This window comes from Aptenodytes patagonicus, chromosome Z (genome assembly GCF_965638725.1).
Source record: "Aptenodytes patagonicus chromosome Z, bAptPat1.pri.cur, whole genome shotgun sequence".
Lineage (NCBI taxonomy): Eukaryota > Metazoa > Chordata > Aves > Sphenisciformes > Spheniscidae > Aptenodytes > Aptenodytes patagonicus.
In genome coordinates, this window is record NC_134982.1 from 4,577,061 (window position 1) to 4,593,013 (window position 15,953).

Genomic DNA, 15,953 nt, shown 5'->3' on the forward strand with positions numbered 1-15,953 from the left:
GAAGTAGGTAATAGAAATAATACGATCCTGATATTAGCATTGGTATAAGGAAAATGTAAATGACTTTGAAGATGCAGAGCTCTGGTGAATGCTGGAGGAATCAGTTCTCATTCTTGCTACCATTAAAACTGATGGATGTACTTCCTTCCCCCAGCTGCTTGTGATTATTGTTAGTGATTATTCAATCAAGAAGAGGAAACATGTGGAGAGGGAAAAATGAATAGACAAATTGACGCTGGATGATATAATTGCTGTCTATCACATTGCAAATTGCTCAGCTAAGCAAGCAATCAAAGAATGGCTCATTTCCTAAAGACTGCAGCATCCGTCATTTTCCTTCGTGGCGTTTGCAGCCTTTCCTCTGAGAAAGTCTCGATAAAAAGCCGTAGTGAATTACAGAGATGTTTCACCACAGTCTGTCTCTGACAGTGCCCAGGAGTGGGTACTTAGGGAAAGAGCAGAAGAAATAGGGAACGTAATAAATGGCCCTTCTGCTGGTATTCCCTCAAATTGGTATTGCCAGTTTGTATTTTTGGCCTCAGCAACGCTGCGTGATACCAAGTGTCAAGATTTTAGCTCTGCGCTCCCGTGACGAAGTGATTCCTTTTGCTTTTGTGAGCTGCTCCTTTCTCCCAAGGGCACCCAGCAATATGTCTTTGGGTTGTGGGACCTGCGCGGTGGAGCCAGGGCAGATACTGACCTCCCTTTTTCCACCACAAGCATCACAGGCATCACCTCTTGGAATAAAAGCTTTATGAATATCTATTTATCCTTTTTTTCCTTTTTCTTTCCAACCAGCTCTAGAGCTGTGATGAGCACTGCTAAGCAGAATCTACTCCCGGGCGGTGAAGTGCTAGCTGTCAGGTAATTTTTATCACTTAGTTGTTTTCTTGCTCTAAGGCTTCAGTCATCTCTAAGACCTCCCAGTGGATCTGGATAGAGGAATAAACCATTTAAATCCATAAAGGAGCTATTGTCCATCACAGAGAGGGAAAATATTCCATTAAGTGCGTATAACTGCTGCCACGGGCACCTTTTCAGGTGGAGAAAACGCCCTGGTTACAAGGATGTCAATGCCAAAGCTTCCTACGTGTAGAAACTCAGACCCCACTAATTTTTTTCTACACTTGAGAACTATTGATTTAGCAAGTTCAGGTCTTAACCAGGAGTTGGGAGCATGAGTATTTTGTTGAAGGTGGGATGTAGAAAATAGATGGCTATGTAGACCTCAGAGACAATAACACAGACCACAAATCCTACCACTGAATCAACAGAAATGCTACAGGAGGGTGTCTCACTAGGTGTTTGATAGCAACTGTGGTAGCCCTAAGTAGACGTCTGTAGGTAGAAAGGCAGAGATGCAAAACAGAACTCTGAAATATTTAACAAAATAATCCTTTTCTTGCTCTGCTTTTGAACGAGTGATGTACACGTCCCCCAGTACACTCATTATTCTTATCACCTAAGCCTACAGTGTTACCCAGTACACCGGCACTGTCTTAATTTCTCTTGGAGGTGTCGGATATCGTTTCACAAACCTGCAAAACCAGTGGGCAGTTATTTCAGCTCGTCATCGCCGGCTTTGTTTTGCATTTCATTACAACTCGTGGAGGTGAAATCGGAGGTCCAGAACACCTCGCCTGCTCTTTTCTGCCCAAAGCTGTAGAAAAACACCGTGGCACTAATGTCCTCCCTCCCTGCTGACAGCATCCCTCCAGGTGCTCACCCCTCTCTGCCTGCATCCTCCAGCGCCTTGGGGCCGATGGGGATGCCCGCTCCATCCCTTGCCTGCAACCCCTCTTCCCCTGGCAGCACCTGGCAGGGACTTGTCAGAAAGACAACGAGGGCTTGGCGGTGGAAAAGGTTTCTTGGGGAGCCACCGAATTCTCTGTCACTGGTGGGTCAGAAATCAGGTTGTACGGAGGTCCTTGCTGTTGGGGTGGCTGGTCCTGCAGGGGAAGGACAAGGGGCTCTTGGACCCTGTCCATCCCGGTTCCTGTGATTCGGTGCTGCCTTTTGAGACCTCGGGACATGCTGATATATGAAGGGTCTCTCAGACGCAAGGTTTGCTGCCAGGCCAGGTTTAACCGGCCTGATAGAGAACGATAAAATTCACCAACAAAAATAAGCTTTCTCTGGGCTTCTGTGCACCTTTGGAGAGAAAAAAGGACTTAAATCCACTGTTTCCCTTTCACAGGACATCTTTTGTTTATTTTTGCAAGGAATAGATCTTGTCAGCTGTACTAACAGCCAGGGCTGTCACACTGTCAGTTTTAGCAGTCCTGCCTTGCTGGACTTAGAGCCAGTTTTTGGAAAACAAAGTTCATCCTTTTCCCAGACAAGGTGAATGAAATACCGTCGAGGCATCTGAGCTGATGCCTGGAGCTTCATGGGAGCGTTTTCGTCTCATTGCCTGTTTGCTTAGCGGCACTTGACGAAACTGCAGGCTGCAGTCAGGTCAGGCAGGCAAATGCCTTTCAGGCAGTGGAAGTTAATCTTGGTAACATCTGTGTTTCTAGGCACGTTATTTCCCTTGAGAAGTGCTGAGGCACTGAGGGAGTCTGATAATTTTGCAAATAATTTGCAATCTTTGCTGCTCAGTGCAAGTGACATCAGGCAATAAAATAAAATACTTGAGTCCCCAATGCCGTGCTCTTTGGATGTTTCCGTGAGCATGTGGAGAGGATGATAAATATGGAATATGTGTCCCTTTCCCTTGAAAAGATTAAAGTCAAAAAAGCATTTTTGACTTCCCGTATAGGTGTTTCATGAAGTACCTTGTACTGAGAATGTTTTTTTTTGTTGTTTCAGAAGTGTCTCCTCAATCATGTCTTTAATAAATCTCTCAGAAACTTTGCTTCACATGGCAACATTTGGGAAAGGTTATGCAACAGTGATGGATTTCAGTATCGCACTACGTGGAAAACTGATTGAGTAGGCTCTTTGAAAGATGGTGAGAATGAAAATTAACCACCATCAGATATTTCTCTTTTTCCTTTACGGAGTGTCAGTTTCTTACACAGAACTGGTGCTATCCTAGCAACCAGAGGAGATGGTCTCCTTTTCCCCTCCAGTTCTGATGGTCCAAGTATCCCGTAGATAAAACTGGTTAAGTCAACATATTTTGGAGAAAGGATAGCCATGTCTCTGGAGCAGCGAGGGAATTTGGCTGAGTATCCTTCTCTGTTTACTTGACATGCCCATTTTATGACCGGCTCGCCTCCACTGAAGGTCCCATGGGTGGTGGGACCCAGATTTGCCACCTTTGGGAGGAGACCCCCGGGGATGATGGTGGCTTTTTCCCCCCGTCAACCCCATGTGTGTGGACCCCCCCATAACCAAGTGGTTCGACATGTGCATTGCCTCTCTCCTGCTGAGATTTAGGGTGGGTGACATGTTCAGCCACAACCCCGGGAAGGGAATATCATAGTGTGGTGCAAGCTACTTTGTCCACCACCTCCCTTCCCTTGCTGAAGCGGGATGATTCTCACTGTTCCTCCTGCCTTTTTCTGGGAATCTTGTTTGCTTTCTCTACAAGGTAATATGGAAGTGGTGAGGAGTCCCTCCTTGTTCTGCGAGACCACATAACTCTAGAAAAACTTCGGTCCACAGCAATCTTCAGGCTGCTGTTTATGGCCTGGGGGATCTCTCTGCTTCTTTTTTTTCCCACCAGCTGAAGGGAGGCAGGAGGATGCTGCAGAGCCTCCACACATCACTCTGCGCCACTCTCAGGCCAGCCCCAGAACCAGACTTGGTCTGACCTTCTGCCTTGCTGCCTGCCACTGAGAAAGCTTAAACGCCAATCTCGCTGGGCACCTTTGCAACCTACCCCAGGAGGTTCCTGGTCTTGCTCGAGCCGCCTTCTTTTCTAATGAAGGTGCATTTTTCGAATGCATTTCTTTTTCTCCTTAACACTCTCAGTTTTATGGCTCTTTAGTCTCTCTTGCCTTGCAACCATATACAATGACTTGTATGTAGCAATACAGGTGTTGGGATTAGATGGATTTCCCTGGATTTTCCATGCTCGTGGGAGCAGGGAAGCCCCGCTGTCCTCCCGTTGCTTCAGGGGCAGCTGCAGCAGCAGTACATAAGCCAGTCCTATATTTGTTGGTGAATATAAGGGTTGAGAGTTGTCCCCTTGCACGCTGGGGACACGTAGGCGGCAGAGGTACAAGCCACCCTCCAGGTGCCTCTCCAGCTCACCCAGGAACAAACACTCTTTGTTTCCCCAAACCACTCATTTCTCCTAGAGCTATATGCTAATTTGTCATTCTTCTTTATTATAAACCCTTAGGGATAAAGAAGGACAAGCGTAATGACTAGCTCATCTCTAGTAGCTGCTTTAGTTGGAGGTTTGGAGTTGTTTCATCTCAAATCACAGACCTGTTAACACTGGCAGGAAAACACCTTTTGCCTTTCAGTATTTCTTCATCCACTGTTACAGACAAACTATCCGGTTCTGTTTATATGATTGTATCTGATCAGTGTGCTACCTCACTCATCTGAATAAAGAATAATTAGTAAAAATCAATGTATGCAATATTCTACAGAGAGCAGGCCTTGTCTCTGTCTGCACAGGCCTCTTATTCTATAAAAAAACCCCAAAACCTGCTGGCATCACTTTATTTAGCCTGCTAGCAGAATTAAATGTTTACACATCACCACAGGAGCAACCATGTGTGTCCACAAGCTGAAAACATCTAAAACACATCCAGAATAGTTTTGTGAGCAGTGGAGCTGAGGAAAATTGTCTTCTTCTGGATTTATGGATCAAGGTGGGCAGGTTATTTTGTTTAAATGAGTGCAGCAGTGGGTTTATCCCATATTAGATCTTGTAGGACTGACCCAGCAGAGAGATGTTACGAATGCTTACATGAACAGAAGAGATTAAATCAGTTTTTCTGCCATATTAGACACCAGAGACCCCCCTCCTTGGTTGGGATTTCTCCCCTTTGCAAGTTCTCCAGTATAATGAAAGCACAAGCATGCGTGCACTATCCACAATAGCTCTTTATTTCCCTAAAATGTTCCATAAACTACCTAGGAAGAGACTGTCTCTGTAAGCACTGACTCGCTCTCAGCCTTGATTGACATTTAGCACAGGAGTTGGAAGGCAGGAGGGAGGGGCTGGCAGACGGGCACAGGCAGGAGGCTTACACAAACCTTTCTATAAGAAATCACGTCAACAGGCAGTATTGACCCCAAAATATTAAGGACTTGCCCGATAACTGCTCTGCTACCTTAACATTTTTTTATCCCAGTGAACATGCAGACACTTTGCCAGGCTGATGCTAAACTGTTTGTCACAGAGAAGAGGCCGATAAGACACATACAAATGTAACTCGATGATTCGGTTGGAAAAGTAGCAAGCATTTGCGTCTTTATAAGCTCTTATTATTAAAGTTTCTGGGTGCTCAGCAGCTCACCAGGTGCCTCCTTATCCTAGCTAATATTATTTTGATTAAAAATATTTTGATTTAAAAAATTATTGTTTTCTGCTGCATAATTTTATACCAGGGTTATGGCTATTTAAAGGGGCTTGCTACGAAGGACAGGTATTTGTTGAAGTCTCCCAGTAATCCAACCATAAATCACAGAGGCTTAGATGGGTCTGGTTGGGTTTTTAGCCTTGACCGTCTCTTTTTAAGCCCAATCACACTCTTTGCACAAGAAGACTGAATGTGGCTCATCTCAGAGGGTTAAGTTTCACCATTTTTGAGTGACAAAGGAGATCTCTGCCAAGTAGCAAATGGCTTTGTCCAAAGCTGAGGTCAAGGTCTTGCTTGTTCACCATTTGAGACACAGTCCCAACATGGTAAGACCCTGACTGTTGTGGTTTAACCCGGCAGGCAGCTAGACACCACACCGCCGTTCGCGCACAAGTGGGATGGGGGAGAGAATTGGAAAAAAAAAAAGTAAGATTCGTGGGTTGAGATGAACACAGTTTAATAGGACAGAAAAGGAAGGGAAAATAATAATAATAATAATAATAATAATAATAATAATAATAATAATAATAATTATTATTATTATTATTATTATAAAAGAATATACAAAATAAGTTATGCACAATTGAATTGCTCACCAACCACTGACCGATGCCCAGCCCGTCCCCGAGCAGCGATCGCTGCCCCCCGGGCAACTCCCCCCAGTTTCTATACTGAGCATGACGTCCCATGGTATGGAATGTCCCTCTGGCCAGTTGGGATCAGCTGTCCCGGCTGTGCCCCCTCCCAGCTTCTTGTGCACCTCGTCGCTGGCAGAGCATGGGAAGGTGAAAAGTCCTTGACATAGTGTAAGCACTGCTCAGCAACAACTAAAACATCAGTGTGTTATCGCATTATTCTCATGCTAAATCCAAAACACAGCACTGTACCAGCTACTAGGAAGAAAATTAACTCTATCCCAGCCAAAACCAGGACACTGACAAATGAAAAGGTGAGAACTTGTCTCTTTGGCCATTGATCTCCAACAGCATGAGTGGCATTAATGAACTTAGCTGTATATTATTCAAATTCTCAGTTTATAGATGGAAAAACAGAGATGGAGAAAAGTTGAGTCTGCACCTCCCGCAAATATAAAGCAACAATACTTAGCGTGAAACTAATTTCTCCTGATTTTAGGCATCTCCAGTGTAGAGCCTACAGGTGAGCTCCTTGCCAGGGCTCTGTTTGTAGAAACATGCACCAAATTTACCAGCTTAGGCCAGGTATTAGTTTCGTTCCTCCCAAATGGCGTCAGACTGATAGCAGTTTTCCTGAGCGTGCCTCATCCTGCCTTTCCTCTCCCTCCTCTGCATCACCCAGGAAGGACTAGAGCTAAATGGAGATGCCATCCTGCGCCTGCCCAATGCCAAGGTTAGGTTTTGTTTTCTCCGAAAGATGAACTCATGTCCTTAAAGAGATCTATTTGAAAAAAAAAAAAAAAAAAAATCAGGCTGACCTTAAACTTGGAGCAGTCTCCCGTTTTGCATAACTACAGAAACAAAGTGAGTATCTGGTTGACCCGTAAGGCTGTAATTTAGAAAGGGCATTCATCCCAATAGAGCCAGCTTGCGTTGCAGAGCAGCCTGTGCTCATGGTCTGGGCTCTGATATTGGGACGTAATTGCTCTTCTAATATCCATGTATTATTTACACTATGCTACTGTTGCAACCAGTGGCAAACTCCTTTTGACTCCAGATCTGTTGTTACTGTAATGTATTTATTAGAGCAATACAAGGTCAGCCTAACCTCAGTTATTCGACTGTAAATGACCCAACTGAAACCAATAGTTTTAGTCCTGTAACACCAACGTAAGTGAGATCCAAATCAGGACTTTGGAGTATTAATTTACTTTATTGCCATATCTTGATAGATGGTTACTAAGTACTTTAAGTATTAATGCTGCTGCTTTATTTATAACACAGGGATATGTCTTACATGCTTCCTAGGTATTTCTTTAGGAGAAGGGCTTGAAGGGAAAACAGAGCAAGACACGCACACCAAAGATGATTGGATCAACGGTGACTGGGGCAACGTCAGTCTTCAAACTCTCACCAGAGTCGGTTAATACCTTTGCAATCCACATTCCAGAAATTGTATATATAGTAATATCACCCTCCAGAAAACTGTTGGTGTGGGAGTTCAGATTACTCTGATTTTCTTCAAAGTGAAATTACAGACTGGAATGGACTGGGGGGAGCGTGGGAGCTTCATTGGCTTAAAATCTAACTCAAAATATCAATGTAGTAAGCTCTCCATTACCTCTGGTGAGAGGAGGCAGGGCCAGCCTGGGCAAGGAAAAGCCCAGGGAAGGAAAGCAGCAGAGTGCCATGCAGAGACGTTTCTGGTCGTCATTTGTAATTTGCCCTGTGCATGTCTGAGGCCGATAGTGTCCCTGCTCACCACCGTTGCATTGTTTTCCTTGCTCTAAGCGCATCTTTCCTGCCTTTATCTTTCCAAGGACACGTCCTTCACCATTCTGTATCTCCACCTGTGCTACTCAGAGAGCCCTGAGGCACACAAGGGCAGTCACCTCTATCACTGTTTGAGACGTTTGATTACAGCTTGAGGTAACTGATGCTTGTGTCGGATGGAGGCTACTCAAAAAAGCCCCATTCTGGCTGTATGTGAGAGAGTTTGGGATGTCAGTACCCTCTCACGGCACTTGTGGGTCCATCAGTGTGGTGCTGGGTCACCCATCCTGGCTGTGCAGGCAAAGAGCTTGGCTCCCTGTGGTCATTAACTCACAACCAGGCAGAAAGTCTGGCTTTAATGGCAAAATATCTAAGGTATTTTCCCCAAGCCAGTCAGCTGTACTGGATTTAGGTGGGTGCTCTGTGTAAATGAGGGTGATACAGCACAGTTCCTCTGCTCTTTGCTGAATTCAACAACTCAAGATTGCAATGGCTTTGCTGCTCATGCGATGAACCATCACCTTCACCGCACCGTTATCTTGCTCTCTGGTTTGAGCGAGGGTAGTCTGCATGCTTTTCCACATTTCTTTCTTTTTTGGGAGTTTTCTCTGGTGATGCACATATATCTAGAAGGGGTAACTGTTGCCAGATCAAAAGGATGCCAAATGAACCACATCTAAAACTTTCACAAGGAAAAATTTTATTATTCAATGAGGATACTAATGCAGCACCTGAATAGCATTTTTCCTCTCGTTATCGCATTCAGTGGGACTGGTATGAAAAACACCTAAAAAAGCAAAAGAAGCCAACCCAACCCAATGGTCAGCTGCCGGATAGGAAGCCCAAGGTGAGAAGGATGGGCTGGGCAGGCTGGCGCTGATCCCATGTGCTTGGAGCTGCTCCGTATGCTTGGAGCATACTTTCATCCAAAGGAATGAAAAGACCTTTTCTTTCCTATTGATGATTCCTGTAATTTTTTTTTTAATTAGGTCCATGCCTTTCATTCACACACACACACACTGGGTTTCCATTTGATAAGCTCTGTTTCGTTTATTCTCCTTTTGGCAAAACCCCTTGTCTCCCCTTCACTGCCCAATGATGCTCGAATCAGTCCACACCTTCTGTAGCTGAATTAAGTTATTTTCCACATTGCAACTTATTCCATAACAGACTAACTTGCGAATGTAAGAGAGCTGGCACATTTTCATTTCTTAAAAAATAGTCAATAATCAGAGAGAGAATTCAGTTTAGTCAGGCACTCTCTCTCTTTAGAAATCCATGTTGCAATATATCTTATTCTTTATTAACCTCCAAAGTCTAACTCAGACTGACTTTTGGAATACGTCTCCCATCACCCCCTTTACTTATGATTTAGATCTAAAACAACAGGCTTTGAACTTCTGACTCAAAAAATTTCCCAGCTGCCTCCAAACTGTGGTCCTTTAGCTCTTTGAAGCAGCCGAGTTCACTAACTGCCTCCATTAGTTGTTTCAAGGTTTGTCTTTTTGAGTTTACAAAAGCCAATAAAGCAAAGACTACTTCAATATGTGCTCACATATACACAGCTCTGAAAACCGGGGCATGTTCGTAAACAACCATTTGTGGAAAAGTGCTTTGCCATCATAATAAGTAAACTGAAACAAGGCCTAAATTCAATATTTTCTCTCTGAGATATGGTATGCTGCAGGGTGAACATGCCTGGCTGGGACCTGCTGGTCCATGCTGCATCGCAGGCTGGCAGTGCCACCCCAGCTAGTGCTTGAGCAGAAACTCCCCTAACACCCCCTGTAGCGTCCCATGGCAGGGTTAATATGTTTGACGTCTTCAAAGTTCAATATTAAGCCTAAAAGGTTGCTCTTCCAAAGAGACTTCGTGAGACGTCACTTGCTCTAGTTTGCTGTTGGCCTGCAGCGTTGGCCGGATCTTCATGAAACCAGCTCTGTAATTCTTTATTTAGTATTTTAATGACAGTGAAAACTTTTCCTTTTCCAAAAGAAAGTGCATCTGATGAGTTGTGACCTGCGGAAGAACTGCAGATGGTGTCTTCAAACCAGGGTTTCTGGATCAGATTTTCCTAAGGCTTCTGCGCTGACCTAATTTTGTCTCTATTGCAAAGCAGTGGTGACCTGCCCTTTGGTCGAGTGCAGGTGAAGCTGGCCGTGGTGCAGAGCTCTCCCCAGTCGTCCTTTGTTCCTTTGCCAAAGTAGAAAATGCTTGGGGAAGAGGGAGGATGTCTGTGCTCAAGTCTGAATACTGAAAAGCAAAAAAATACCTTAAGGTCCATTTAACTTCAGGACTGAAGATATTCTCAGTTATATAGGATAGACTCCATCAAACAAACCTGGTCTGTGCCTTGAGAAGGGGATTTTACTGTTCTTTGTACTGATGTTGAAAGTCAGAAACTGGAGGGTTTTTCCTCCTTTGTATGAAAAGATAAAATGGATCTAGTCAGTAGTATATGGAGAAAGGTCAAGGTGAGTTAAATGGGAGAAATTAAATTATGGGTGAAGCCTGCAATGGCAGAACATCTGCTTAATGTGCAATTAATTAGTCCTCCTTTCCCCCCCTCCCCCCCCATGTTGTTATCTCCCCACCATCTCTCAGAGGTCGGTAGGTCCTTGCTGGCTTCATATTTTTTTAAAGCCCTCATTAACTCTGACGGGGCTCTCAGCTGACTGCCTTTGGCATGTAAATACCCTGATTCCCCTCCTGGTTGCTTCGGTCAGTTCCTCTGCTGAGGACACCCGAGACCTTGGACAGAAAGTTTTCTTTCCCTGGTGGCTTCACTTACCAATCTGCAACCGGCAGCTGAAGAAGGGAACCGACTGATCGCCACTAGAGCAGTCACCATGCGGTGGGAGGAGAAGCTCCAGGCTGCTGGTGGGTGTGCTGGTAGGGTAATGATTTTCACCTTTCTGTCTTTTATACCCCAAGTTCTAGATGCACACAGACCCCTTTTCTCCCTCCCTCCTCAAAGTGAAGCCCAGCAATGTCAATTTGAGGTATATCCAAAAGTTATAATGTGACTTTTTTCTCTGCCATAATTACAGAGAAAAAACCAAAACAAAACCTTAAGAATCTTTTATCTCTGTAAGGAGAAAGTAGTTAAAATATGCAGATAAAAAGTCTTGAGGCTGGAGGCATGCAAAGGAATGCCATAACAGCTTCTCTTTATCTTGAGCCTGATGCCAATATTTTGCAGCCAGGTGGAAAACCTAAACTGGCACCATTTTTTTTTTTTTTTAAAGTCTCCCCACATTGTCCTCTGCAGGAGAAGACAGATGAGATCAAAAAGGAGTGCTGCTCTTTAGCACAGGGGGAGGATATTTGTAAGAATATGCATAAATTGGGGCAAAGAGTAGCCGAGTGCCCTGTTCATTCCTCTGCCACAGCTTTGCCCTCAAAGGAGCTGAATTTATATAAGTTAATAATGGGGAAATAAAAACTTACATGATGGCTTGATAGCTTATGATTATAATAAGCTTCCCCAAATCCATATGATTGAGGGGGTGCATAGGCTAGGCTGCTGCAGTATGAAATAAGAGGTTTATTGTTTAATATCTTAAATGAAATAATGCAGACTAATACAGACTTGAAGATCTGGCCCTGGCAATGAGGGCTGAACTGTGCTGAAAGTCTTGGTGGTAAAATGGTAAAGGGTGAGGAGCCTTTTGTGCTTTCCCTGTTTTATTTCTCTTTATTTGCACGTGAAGTGGTGTGCTAGTAAATCTTAAAAGTCTCTGTCAAAAGACCAAGAAGAGTTATACTTTCACAAGCCATTCATTAACTATATATTTGAATTATTCTGCTTTGTAGCTTCTGATGAAAAGATGTGTGTCTTTCAAATAAAGGCATGATTTGTCCTTTATGTGTTGGAGGCAACGTACTGTTGAATTTTGGAGCAAGGGCCTGTTCTTTGAACAGCTCTGATGTCACCACTGAAATCCCTAATTTGGACTTGGTGTCTGAGGCTTAATTTTAAGCACATCTCAGGTGTGCTGCTGGCCTGGAACCCGAGCAGAGGACGGAGGAGGCACAGTGTTGCATGGTCCTAATACTGACCTCCCATGGTGGATGGGGTGCCGTGGTCTACGTTAGCTAAAGTTATACTGTGGTGATAGTTCTTGGTTGAGTTGCAAAAACGTTAATGCTGAAGTATGCAGCTATGAGGGGTTTTTGATAGCTCGGCTTTAAGAATTCCACAAAATATCATATGTTGCTTGTCACCTCCAAGGCAGGGGTTTTTGGATGGGTTTTGAATATCTTGGCGGCTGTTCCATGTTGTGGCAAGGGATAACGAGGGGGAGGTATGTCCTCAGCTCTGCCCAGAGCCTTTCAGGAGTGCACAGGCTGCTCTTCTAGCGATGCCAGCAGGCAGTGGTGGCCTTTGAAGAAAACATCAGTCAGCGATGTCCTGGGAATTTTTCCAGAAAAACTTCTGACTTGAAGAATTTACACAAAGGGGAAAAATTTGTTTGTCTTCTGGTTAAACAGCTGCATGCATTAAGTGGCTGCGTATCCAACACTATTATGTGCTGCAAAGAGCATCAGGCTCCCCACGAAGGAGGCAGCAGTGAACTTCATCCACCATAGGGCTGTTTAGTTTGGCACGTGCTAGCTCCAGTGAGACCGCTGGCAGGTTTGCAGTGAAGGAGATACTCAATTATTTTGATGGGTTGATGAACTTAAGTCTCGTGCCAGGTCACAAAAAGCCACCCCTGAGATGCTGAAACTGGGAACCACACCTGGCTGCAAGGTGCTGGCTCACGGCAGGATGGGTCTGAGAAGATGGGAGCTGCAGTTGTCCAGCCCTGGTAAAAAACAGTGCAAAACATGCCTCGGTTTAGGACACCAACGCTTGGAAATTTTGGCCTTGTGCAACTTCTTTGTGAAGGGAATAGAAAGAAATTGCACAAATGCTTTCCCTGCAAAGAGCTGAAATTCCTGTCTGGGTTCAGGGAAGCCTCCAAGCGCTCACAAACTCCAACAGGCAAAATCCTGCCTCAATCCAGTTCAGTAAGAGCTCGCCACTAAGGCCAGAATTTTACCCTGTGGGTCCAATTACATGCTTAGAGTTGATCAGCTGCAGAAGTGCTTTCTGAACTGATCCTTTGCTCCCTAGAAAATGCTGGAAGTTGGAAGGCTTTCAGTTGGCTTTTCAGTTCAATTAGTTGGCGGGGCCGACCTCAGCGTGGATTACGACTTACTTATGACTCCCAGACCGGGATTGTGCGGTAATACTGTTTTCCTCTTCATCTCTTATCGTAAAGGTGCCCTCTATGGGTTTTTTTTTTTTGCGGCAGATTATTTCACCTGTTTGATATTGTACATCTGCCTTGCTCTTGCACGTCTGTCCTTCGTGTGCTGTAGCCCATTGCAAAGACAGTGCTGGCTGGGCTGGGTTGCTCTTCTCTCTCCTTTCTCTTTGTGTATGTGCTTCAGTTGCTGTTGGTCCTTGTATACTCTGTGTGTGTGTGTGTGTGTATATATATACATGCACATATATAAGATCTCTTTGCTCCTGCCATGTTGTCCCTTTCTCCTAGCAGATAGGAAATGCAAGTAACTGTCATCCTCCTCTTGTTTCTGGAGTTTAGCTGCGTAGTAATGCAATGCTTATTTGCGATTGTTTAGGTGGATATCGGGGGTTGGGCTTTAAAAAGTATTTCAAGGAATCTAATTTCAAAGCTAACAGCATGAAAAAAAAATCATTGCTTGTTTCCTTCTTGACAGCTGTGTACCTGGTGCTACAAGACAGAGCAGTGGGGATTTCTGCCCAGGTACTTCTGTGTGCAAAGTATGCCAGGGCTGGTGCAAAACCTTCTCAGGAGGCTCAGTGGGTTGGGTTTTGAGTCAGACTCTGTCAGGTACTTTTGGCTCTTAATTTACATTTTATGGGGTGAAAAATCTCTCTGCTGATCTTCATTACGTGCAGTGACGTGAAACAAGTCCACAGGCTTGAAAGCAGGTTTACCATGAACTCCTACTGCCGTGGGAAGTGTCCCTGTGGAAATAGGGGTCCCTGTGTGGGAGCACCTCTCTGTGCGGCTCTGATATAACACCCCTGCAATAGTCTCAATGTCAAGTGTGCAAAATGTTAGAGAGTTCAAACGAGAATAGTGAAAAGCTTGAAAATGTGCCTGAAAACTAACAAGTCAAGCACCTTAGTTTATCTCGGCATGGTCTCTGTGTGACGGTGCCTTCCTGGGCACCCAAAGTCAGTCTTGCTTCAGTCTAGCAGGCATCAGTACGAAAGATGTTGTTGGAAGCTGAAGTCAGCCATGGGAGATATTCACGAGGGGAGGTGATGAACCATTATTGTGACTATGCTGAATTCTCCAATATTGGAAGCTTTGTTTTTTTAAAAAAAACCCTATTTAACTACAGGTATAAATGTTGCCACCCCATCTGACCAGTCTCAATGCTGTATGAGCAGTAGGACCTGGGATGACTAGACCAAAATCCAGCTGTTTACCGTGAGAGGTAGAAGTGTCACTGCAAATAGGTGTTAAACTTGGTTTGCTGTTCACCTGTGCTGTAGTATAATTTATTAGTCATTCAGCTGGCAGGAGGTAGCCAAGCATGTTTTGTCTTGAAGCAGAGCTTTATCTCCGGGTGGCCCATCAGATTTGCCATGGCGGAGGGTGGTTTGATTTCAGAGGGGGCAGGAAATCAATCAGGCTCAGAAATAAAGTTCAGGGCAGGCTGGTTATCTGGTTCCCTCATGTTACACGTGGACCTGCGTGTTTGCGTCTTCTTCGCCACCACGGGACAGAGACCACTTGCGCAGCTGTGCTGGAGTCACCTATGGACAACTAATACAGAGGGTACTTGGGGAGGGAATTGGTGTAGTGCATTTTGGGGGAGCTTATTTGCATGCTTACAGCTACTTACAGCCGTATTCAGATAAGGTATAGCAAGCAGCAAGTCCTACAGGAAATAATGAGATCAACTCTGACAGCCTGAGAGTAAATCCATGGCACAGACAGATAAGGGATATTAATATTTCTTGGGTTAGGTCTGGATCCCTGTAACTCTGAGAGCTTTTCTATTTTTATGTCAGCTTAGTAGAAAGTTTTGTATTTGTTTGGTGTTATCTGCGCGAGTTCAGCTGCAGTTACTTTACTTTCACCCTTTCCCAGACACGTGTATATACGCTTGCACTCTTGTTTCTTGGCAGCTTGTAACAATGTCTCTAATCCTCCTTGACAGAAATCTTCTAAATTAATTCTCTTAGCAAAAAAAAATTTTGCTGGTGATAATTTTATCGCTGATACAAGAACAGAGGCAAAAAAATACCTGAGTGAAGAAACTTTGGCCAAAAGTTGACTTTCTTTCAGTGCCTGTCTCGAGCAGTTTGTGTGCTGCAAAGCCTTAGTTCTCCTTCAAGATAAGGATCCTTGGGAGGAGGAGGAGGAGGATGGCATTATGAGAGGTAGGCAATGCTACCAGGGCGACTCAGAGATTTGGTGTGAATAAAAAGAGAGGGATAAACCCATTCAGCCCACGTGTGTGTAAGCAGGCTCACAATTACCACTTGAAATCCCATATCATATTTTGGATGGGGTTTGTAGGAGCGGTAGCATTTCCAGTCTGCAAAAGCACTGCAAAAGGCTTGCTTTGGTTGCTTCCTAACAACAGGTTGTCCTGGTTTCGGCTGGGATAGAGTTAATTTCCTTCCTAGTAGCTGGTACAGTGCTGTGTTTTGGATTTAGGGTGAGAACAATGTTGATAACACACCGATGTTTTAGTTGTTGCTGAGCAGTGCTTTCACTAGTCAAGGGCTTTTCAGCTTCCCGTGCTCTACCGACTGAGCAGGCTGGAGGTGCACAAGAAGCTGGGAGGGGGCACAGCCAGGACAGCTGACCCAAACTGGCCAAAGGGACATTCCATACCATGGGACGTCATGCTCAGTACATAAACTGGGGGAAAGCTGGCCGGGGGGGCCGCTGCTCGGGGACTGGCTGGGCATCGGTCGGCGGGTGGTGAACAATTGTACTGTGCATCACTTGCTTTGTGTATTATTATTATTATTACATTATTATTATTGTTGTTA